Source organism: Octopus bimaculoides, chromosome 8, assembly GCF_046866305.1.
Source record: "Octopus bimaculoides isolate indiv1 chromosome 8, ASM4686630v1, whole genome shotgun sequence".
NCBI classification, from domain to species: domain Eukaryota; kingdom Metazoa; phylum Mollusca; class Cephalopoda; order Octopoda; family Octopodidae; genus Octopus; species Octopus bimaculoides.
The window spans coordinates 98,540,238-98,550,237 of NC_142935.1; the positions used below are offsets into that span (position 1 = coordinate 98,540,238).

At 38.0% G+C, this 10,000-nt stretch overlaps 2 long non-coding RNA genes across 2 annotated transcripts in view; one reads left to right on the forward strand and one right to left on the reverse strand.

Moving 5' to 3' along the window:
- The window catches only part of LOC128248606 (uncharacterized), an 83,166-nt gene that overhangs the window by 31,559 nt on the left and 41,607 nt on the right, over positions 1 to 10,000 (forward strand). The gene's annotated exons all lie outside the window — the stretch shown is intronic.
- Positions 1 to 10,000, reverse strand: part of LOC128248607 (uncharacterized) — a 34,128-nt gene that overhangs the window by 14,223 nt on the left and 9,905 nt on the right. The window contains exon 2 of the long non-coding RNA XR_016242956.1: positions 9,742 to 9,907. This is a non-coding gene — a long non-coding RNA (uncharacterized LOC128248607). The remainder of the gene's footprint in view (positions 1 to 9,741; positions 9,908 to 10,000) is intronic.

A 10,000-nucleotide genomic window follows, 5' to 3' on the forward strand; every position in this document is an offset into this window, starting at 1 on the left:
CTACCAGTTACTCCTGCACCTATTTTAACATTTTGTTAATAAAATTCCAAATATTTAACTACGAAAATATAATAGGTTTTTTTTGAGGTTCCTATGGCTGTGAATGTCCAGTAGATTAAAATAGGAATGAAAGGTGTCCGTTGGTAAAAAGTTGGAGGAGAACCGCTGATTTAGAATGTTCAGGGTAGGGCATTGGCTCTGTACTTCTTTTGGCATGTGGTATTCCCGGATTTTGGTTTTGCTGGTATGAGTGGTTGAAGAATTTCGTGAGTACAGTGATTCCTTCAAGACCGAAAGTATTTCTACCCGTATAACTGGGAGTCTGCCCCACCTTCAAGCAATTCACATTTTATATTTTTTCATTGATTGTGGTATTTCATTGCTGGAAGTGGGGGTTGGGGCGGCGAAATCGTGGCCCCAGTAAAAAGGCAGTTATTTATCCGTTTTGTGTTTACTGCCTTCTTTTATAGCTGTCGGTGGTTTTTGAACCATATCTGATAGGGGTCTTTGATTTATTGATATATGTAGACATATTATTTGCCATTGTTATTGTGACATGAAATTTGGTTTGACCATTGTTGTTGTTGTTCATGATGATGATGATGCTAATTACTCTCTACACTATTTTATTCTTTGTTCTTTTCTTCATGTTCTATACAAATTCTTGCCAGTTTTTGTTTTTGTTCTTTACTTTACTGCTTTTTTTTTTTCGTTGTTATTTCTTCGCGTGGTTGTTTGATGCCGAATTTTATTTTGATTGTTTGTAGTAATGTGTTTGAGGTTGTCCCTGGTTTTTATGAGGTTGGCTATTTTTGGTATGTAATTGGGGCTGTGTATTTTATATTTCAAAGTTGGATGTGTTTTACATATGCCTTTATAATTATTTAAATGAACCGCAAGTTCTCTATTTGTGATGGGGACAGTGCTGAATTCTGAAAGCCTTCACACTGTTTCTTGGCGAAAGAAGTTGCTTTGTACTTTGGTGAAGTTTGTAAAAGTACACTTTCCGTGTACTTATGAATGCGAGTGTTTATGACGAAAATTAGTATGAGGGCCAACGAGATTTTGGAAATTGTTTGTTGTATCTAGATGTGCGAAGCAGAAGGTTAGTGCTAACTATGAAAGAACGTTGTGATTGACTTCAAGAGAACTGTATGTTGGCGTGAATTGCCCAGGATCTAAAGGGAGCCTGGTTGTGGTATTGTCGGTGGTGATGATGACTGTGACATAAATACTTGTATATGTTAATTAATGTAGATCCTGTATACGTACAATATATCTATCATTATATTCTCTTCTACTCTAGGCACAAAGCCAGAAAGTTTTGGGGAGGGGCCAGTCGCTTAGATCGACCCCAGTACGCAACTAGTACTTATTTAATCGATCCCGAAAGGATGAAATGCAAAATCGACCCTGAGGAATTGGAACTCAGAACGTAGCGGCAGACGAAATACCGCTAAGCATTTCACCCGGCGCGCTATCGTTTCTGCCAGCTCGCCATCTTTATTACCTGTGATCAGCTCCAGAAAGTTGTTATGATGCTGTTAGCATTGGATTGCATGTGTGTGTATGTGTGTGACAGAGACAGAGAGAGAAGGGAGAGGGGAGGAGAGAGAGAGAGAAAGAGAAAGAGTAATGTTTACACAGGTCTTTACCATTTTGTGCGTATGAAATCATTATAATTAGATGTATCTCTGTGGATCTGTGACGTCGTGAAAGAAGATAACAATGGTGCTTCCAGATTTTCGCCATTGTTGTTACTCTCAGAGTTCTCGTCACTTTTTCCTGTAAAGACGTGTATTTCTCTGGATTGTTTGTAAATGTTGTTTGTTTGTGTTGTTTGCTCAAGCATTTCGAAGATTTTTCTAGGTGTTTTAAGTATGCAGACTTCTTTGCCATTTCTTTTTGATTTGAATAATTTTCTGAAGCGATGGCATTCACCATGAACTGTGACACAATAAATTAGGAACTTTGCATAGTGAGATGGCAATATGTTGTCAGCAAGGTTTAAACTGGGAAGTCAAGTGTCAATATCCACTTGGATATTTCCCCTTTAAATTATCTTACAAACAACAATTCATATAAACTTACACCAGATATAAAACCACTAAAAGATTTCTAGTGTCAAGGGGTGATAAGAAGTAAATGGATCTCCGTCAGTTTCGAAGATGACTGTACAGTTATTCGGTTAGTTGAATGACCCTTTCCATGGGATAATCTTTTAAATGGCTCTGTATTCCACTGACAGATTTGTCGCTTACGTAACCATCAGGTGGAATCAGCATATAACAAAGCTGGGCATTTGAATTACCAGTAAAACGCAACAGACTTGCGGCTTCCGCACAGTTTCGCTTTGCTCAAATTCATTCGCAAATCTTGGCTGGTCACGAAACTATGGTCAAAGATGCCCAAGATGGCTGGTAACCTATGCCTGCCAAGTAAACTTCTTGACAATTCGGACATATTGTGATCATCAGGTCCTATCTAACACTAATTTACGCCATTGAAATATCGAACATACGATTGATTATATCGATTAGTTATAGAGATGACCAAGATAGATAATAAATCATCAGCTTCCCAGAATTTAGCGGTTAGGCAATAATAACCGTTGCCAAGCCTTAGAAAGAATTATACTGGAGTCGATCCATTCGACTAACAATTCTTGGAAGACGGTCCCGTAGCATGGCCACAGTCAGATAACGGAAACAAGTAAAGGATAAAAGATGTCGATTCAACGGAAGCGATAAATTACAGGACTCAATACAAATGTAATGTATTCTTTAATATAGTCTAGAGACAAGACTCCGATTTCCAGTTTATGAAGTCATTCGTTTCTGATCGTCAACTGGTAAACCGAGCCTGGTTTTCTTTTGAAATATTCACCGTTTGAATATTTTTCTGAAACATGAAATGAAGTTTTGAACAAGAAGCTTATTCCTATGTTTTTTTTGTTTAAAAAACGTTTGTGAATGACACATGAAAAAAAAACAACCCCACTGCTTCAAACTCACGCTTTTCATTTCGTTTCCGTTCCTCGAAGTAATATTAGAAAAGTTTTGAACTTCATGAAGCTGTGGGGTGTTGTTTAAGTAATGATTTCAAGTAATACATTTTAATTAGTATTTTGAAAAACAGTAAATGAGCATTGTTCGTGTCCGTTTTCCGTCAGCCATACAAATGCATATATATATATATATATATATATAGAGAGAGAGAGAGAGAGAGAGAGAGAGAGAGAGAGAGGGAGGGAGAGAGAGAGATATGCATATTATTCCGTTAGGTTTATTTCTACGATGATTTATAAATGGTTTTTAGCTAGGTTCCACAGGACTCTTAGCAGCCCTTATGAGATTTTGCTGTAAAAAATTTACATGCAATTAATTGGTTAAGCTTTTACTAAACACAGAATATTTTAAGAATTTATTTAATATAATTTCTAATAATATTTAATTATAAAAATACAACGAAATTCTTTTAAAACCCTGGATAGCTATGAGTGTCTGACCGACTTAAATAGGAATTAAATTGGTCTATGGTTAAAAAATGGTTGAGAAACATTGATCTATATTTACTATATTAAACTATCCCCTCCAACGATTGTTCGTCATAACACCCGCTCATATTATATCACTTCGCTACCCCTATCTGTTGCTATTTGGGAACATTGTAAGATATCTGTTACCCCTAAGTAATAATGACTCTTTCCTGCTAATATAAATGAATGTACAATATATTAGTATTTGTTATGAACACTTAATGAGTTCTTTATTGAAATGCGTGATTTTTGTAATTCTTAAGAATAAAAACTCTCTAATATATATATACATGTATGCATACGAATCATATATATATATACGTGTGTAAATCGTATATACATATGTGTGTGCGTGTGTATGCCTGTATTTGTATTGTGCAGACACACATATATACTATATATGTGTATATATATATATATATATATATTTGTGTGTGTATATATATATAGAATATATTTATGTATTGTATATATAAAGTATACATATAAAATATCCATATATGAATATATATGCTGTGTGGTAAGTAGCTTGCTTACCAACCACATGGTTCTGGGTTCGGTCCCACTGAATGACACCTTCGGCAAATGTCCTCTACTGCGCCTCGGGCTGACCAAAGCCTTGTGAGTGGGTTTGATAGACAGAAACTGAAAGAAGCCCGTCGTGTGTGTGTGTGTGTGTGTGTGTGTATGTTTGTGCGTCTGTGTTTGTCCCCACCATCGCTTGACAACCGATGTTGGTCTGTTTACGCCCCCGTAACTAAGCGGTTCGACAATAAGGGACCGGTAGAATAAGACTCACAAAGAATAAATTCTGGGGTCGATTTGTTGGACTAAAAGCGGTGCTCCAGCATGGCCGCGGTCAAATGACTGAAACAAATGAAAGAGTAAAACAGTAAAATGTATATATATATATATATATATATATATATATATATATATATATATATATAAGCAATGTTAAATCTCTGAACGAGGTATTAACAGTAACTGCACGATAAAGTGAAGTATATTTGCCACTTAACAACAGTAACATCCACCCCTCGGGGTCAGCCACATTTAAGTGGCAAATATATATATATATATATATATATATATATATATATATATATATATAGATATATATATATATATAGACATATGTATACGCGCACACAGATATACACACACACACACACGCATATATATATATATATATATATATAGAGAGAGAGAGAGAGAGCGAGAGAGAGAGATAGAGAGAAAGAGAGATTATGTATGCTTATACATATATGTATATGTATACATATATGTACATAGTATAAATATGTGTATGTGTGAAAAGAAAGAACGAGATAGAAAGAGGAAAGCGCGAGTAGAATAGTGAACGGATGTTATTCATGCGTCCGTGTTGGTGAAAGTCTCCTTGTTTATTGACCAGGAGCCTTTTAGGATACAATCTGCTGTTTGTCTTTTGTGTTGTTGATGAGAATGCTGTATCCGTTGTTGCTTTTGACGATGGTGGGAAATTTCGGTGGCGGTGTACTTTGTCTGTAGGTCAATCGTTATAATACGGGCCTTTGATCACAGGCGTTGCAGTACTGATGATCCGGTCCTCCTTCTTTGGCCATAAGATAATTTACTAGACTTCATTATCCAATATGTCGGAATCAAACAAGAGACACCTTAGAAGACCTCTCATTAGCTCTTTTCTTTTTTTTTTGAGTGTATGTGTTTGTGTGCGTGCATGGGTGTGTATATGTATGAGTGCGTGTGGCTATATTGTCCCTTATGTTAAATAGAGCACTAAGGCACCCTTTATAAATACTTCCTGAAGGTTTACCAGTTTTTCAAGGTTGAATAATTCCCTGACTTCAAATGTAAAATTATCTTTTATGAGGAAGTTCTGTTGATTTGAGAATGAGGAACTTCTTGATTTGTGATCGATGAATGACAGACAATAAGACCCAGTAACCTTTGCGAAGAATATCTTATTTGACCCACCTATAATAAGAGTGCAGGCGTTGTATAGATGCAGGTTTTAGTGTCGTCTGCAACCTAAGTTATTCTATAGCTTCAAATTCATGGAGAATTTATAGGATGAGTAAAATCTATTCAGATTTAATATAGATTAGAATGTGTTAAATAAATGATGGAAGAGTTTGAGGCAGTGATCTTAATAAGAAAGAAATTATTTCGATATATCACAAGAAATATACAATAAAGAAGAAAGGTTAGAAGAGTTACAATAATTGAACGATTGACACCATGCAAAAGAAACTGCCTTATGTACGCACGTCTGACTCTGAATTCAGTTTTGGTGTGTTTACGTACCCGTAACCTAGTCGTTTGGCAAAAGAGACCGATGGAATAAATACCAGGTTTTAAATAATTATTGGCCCAGTGCTCTATTGGTCATTATTTTATCGATCCCAAAAGAATAAAAGGCAAGGTCGACCTCGGTGGAATTAGAACGCAGAACGTAAAGACGGTTGAAACGCCGTTAAGCATCTATTCCGGCGTGCTGACGTTTCTGCCTGCTCGCCACCTTCGAACTATGATAAGCAAACGATTTAACATTAAACTAAAGAATTACTACTTTTTGAAAGAGAGTGTATTTGTTATATTTTTGCAATAGGTGGTGACAGTGACTTCGGAGTTTCCGTGGAGGAGTCAGGGATGTAGGCAGCATGTTGTTGGTCAAATGCTGGAGTGTCCATGTGTGGGATTTTATGCTAATCTATTGAGGGCTTTATTTCAAGACGTAGGCTATGATATATATGTATATAGCTGTAGAACTGTCCCAAATATAGGAGCAGTGACACCCCGTCGGTTACGACGATGAGGGTTCCAGTTGATCCGATCAACGGAACAGCCTGCTCGTGAAATTAACGTGCAAGTGGCTGAGCACTCCACAGACACGTGTACCCCTAACGTAGTTCTCGGGGAGAATCAGTGTGACACAGAGTGTGACAGAGCTGGCCCATTGAAATACAGTTTCAACAGAAACAGGAAGAAAGAGTAAGAGAAAGTTTTGGTGAAAGAGTATAGCAGGGTTCGCCAACACCCCCTGCCGGAGCCTCGTGGAGCTTTAGGTGTTTTCGCTCAAATAAACACTCCCTACAACTTCGAGTCCGCTGCTCTAACCACTGGGCCATTGCGCTTCCACATAGGAGCAGTACACCACTGGGAGGTTACTCTATTTTGAGACGTACTTCACTTAAGCTTTTTAATGTGTCATCAATTTTTGGGGTATGAAAAGTTTACTGGTCCTGAACGGAGGGGCGAGTCATTGGGATTCAGTCCTAGTTATGTTGAGGATGTGATCTGGTCAGTGAACGACCGTGAGAATACAGATTCTTAATCACACACACCTACTCACACACATACACAGACACACAGAGACACAGAGACACACATAAAAAATCTACGTACATGAAAGGAACTGAAGAGGAGAGAAAAACTGAAACGGTAGACGTTGGAGGCAAATAGAGACAGATTAAGAGATCATCTTGAGATGGGGTGACATGGAGATGACAATGATTCCTGTAACAAAGTCGAACACACAGACACAAACGCTGAGTGTTGTCAATAATAACAAGTGTTGTTAAAACAATCGGACTGCAGCGCATACGCAGCCAGATACACACACACACACACACACACACACACACACACACACACACACACACACACACACAGCATATATACATACATGTACACGTACACACACAAACACTCATACCCATATATATGTAGAATGTACAAACGTATTGTTTGTGTGTGTGTACGTGTGTGTGCGCGCACGCGCGTTTGCGTGTGTGTATTTACATATATATAGAGAGATAAATAAATACATACATGCATCCATGCGTGCATGTGTGTGTGTGTGTGTGTGTCTATAGTTACGAAGCGAATTTTGCAACCCTGTGTTTTCGGTTTAATCCCACTGAGTGACACCTTCGGCAAGTTCCTTCTGCTATGGCCTCCGACTGACCAATACATTATGAGTGAACTCAGCTGAACGTTACTGTCGTACGCGCGCGCACACACACACTCACATATATATCTATCTATATATACATGCAAATATAAAAACGTATGTATGTATATATATATATATATATATATATATATATATATATATATATGCGTGAATAGAAACATACAAACATGCATGCACGCTCGGCCGATCGTTTTGCCGCACATCTACGGAACTACGGGACATCAGACTCAGTAATGACATTCCGGTTTCGCACCATTTCCGCAATACTGGTCATTGCGTGCAACAATTATCTATGCTCCTACTGGACTTGCACAGAGGTATTCCAGAGTCCCGTCTTCGTTTAAAGAAGTATTTTATTTTTTTCTTTCCATACTTCGACACCTAACGGTCTAAATTCGCCACTACTTTTCCTTTACACCCCCTTCACAAACACACATAAAATGCAGCCACCTCTTACATTTTTACAGTCTATTTCGCCGACCCCGACCGACACACCTACGATACACCACTGAACCCATCACCCTACACACCAACACGTTTGAACAGTATACAAAGAAACCTACACAGACACTTACTTCCTTCTTCACACACTCTAGCAACCACACTTCCATTTTGGCACTTATAGCAACCAGTATAGAATACACCTACTCTTCCCATCACTTCCTACTCTTGTCACGTCTATTTCATCCACATGCCCTTCCCGTATGACTCACAAAACAGCCTCATACACACACACACACACACACACACACACACACACGTGACAATATGGCGGAAGCAGATTTGTCCAAAGCCTAATCCTTAAGCTGAACAAGGGTAGCATAGTGTGATATAGCTGGATATTTGAAGTATTCGATCCATCTATCCGATCGGGATTCACTCAGTTTCCATCTTCCCGATTTCAGTCATAAACCTTGGGTGAATCAGAGGCGAACATAAAGACGTTCATCAAAGGTGAGAGGAAATTGGTTCGAATCGAGAAGCTTGCGTAAAGGAAGCGGATTTCTTAATTATTCAACTTTGCTGCGTTCACGTGTGTGTGTGTGTGTGTGTGTGTGTGTGTGTGTGTGTTGTCGTGTTCCTTTTTCCTACGGTTTTCCAAAATGCCTGGAGAATGAATCGGCATACTACGGGAAAATTTGTCCCACTTAGAGAACAGTCGCCGCCCATTCATTTGTGGTTTATTTATTTACTGTTATTCCAGAAATACAATACTCGAAAAAAAACAAGGAGGTCGTGACATCCATATCTCTCATTATGGATGTGGTGAATCAGGGCTGGCCTGGGGTTAAACAACAGCGTAACATCTTCTACCACCATCATCATCACCACCACCGGCACCCATATAGTCACATGGCCACCACTGCCAACCTTAAATGGTTACTAACACAGCAAACCTTATCAACATCGCTACAGTCATATAACGAAAACTACCGCCACTACAACCATCACGTCTACCACTACAACCATCACGTCTACCACCGTCACCAGCGAAACCAAATTCACACAACAATCTTTTAAATCCTACACTACTACCACCACAACCATCATCACCACCAAGGCCACCACCATCACCATAAATTCGATGGTGATAAAATGTCGGTGTCATAATGAATTTCCCATATTAGGTACACATCAGATGTTGAACTGATAACAGCAGATGTCACAGTTTGATATTAGCGAAGCAGGCTGAGAAACGAGATATACGCATAGACAGATATACGCATAGATAAGAGAGTTGCCGGGTATATAGACACTACCCAGCCATTTCACTTGCTAGAAATAGTAAGCAAATACTAGTAAGAAATATTAAACTATATAGTTTTAGGAACATTATGTCTGACAAAATATACGAGATCGTCACGGTTGGCTTATCATAATTCACAGACCTCCGGCTTCATCAGTAATGTCCTTGGACTAAACGATAAGAAATATAAATACAGCAGTTATTCCACTTACTCTCTCTCTCTCTCTCTCTCTCTCTCTCTCTCCCTCCCTTCCTCTGTTGTTCTCTTCCTCCCTCTCCCTCCACCTCCACCTCTTCCTCCTCTCAGTATATATATATATATATGTATATATATATATATATATATATATATATATATATATATATATATATATATAAAATTCATTTAAAGGTCACAAAACACTAAATACCGTAGTTTAATAAGGTATTTAGTTTCATAGTGAAAAAATATAAAATGATCACGTCAGAACTTACCCTGGGCTGAAAATAAATCCCTTTGACTAGTTTCTCATCTTTTGAGGCCTGCAGAGAAAGAGTACCTCTATCTTGTCACAGAAACTAATATTAGGCACAGTTATTTCAACTCTTCCAGCTCAGGAGGGCTTCATTCGAATGACTAATTTGCATAAGAGTTCCTGCGCTGATAAAATTGGAATAATTAATTTATTAATTGTGCACTTTCGTTTTAATTAACAGTTGTACTTTTTTAATAAACTCACAATTTATTTTCTCT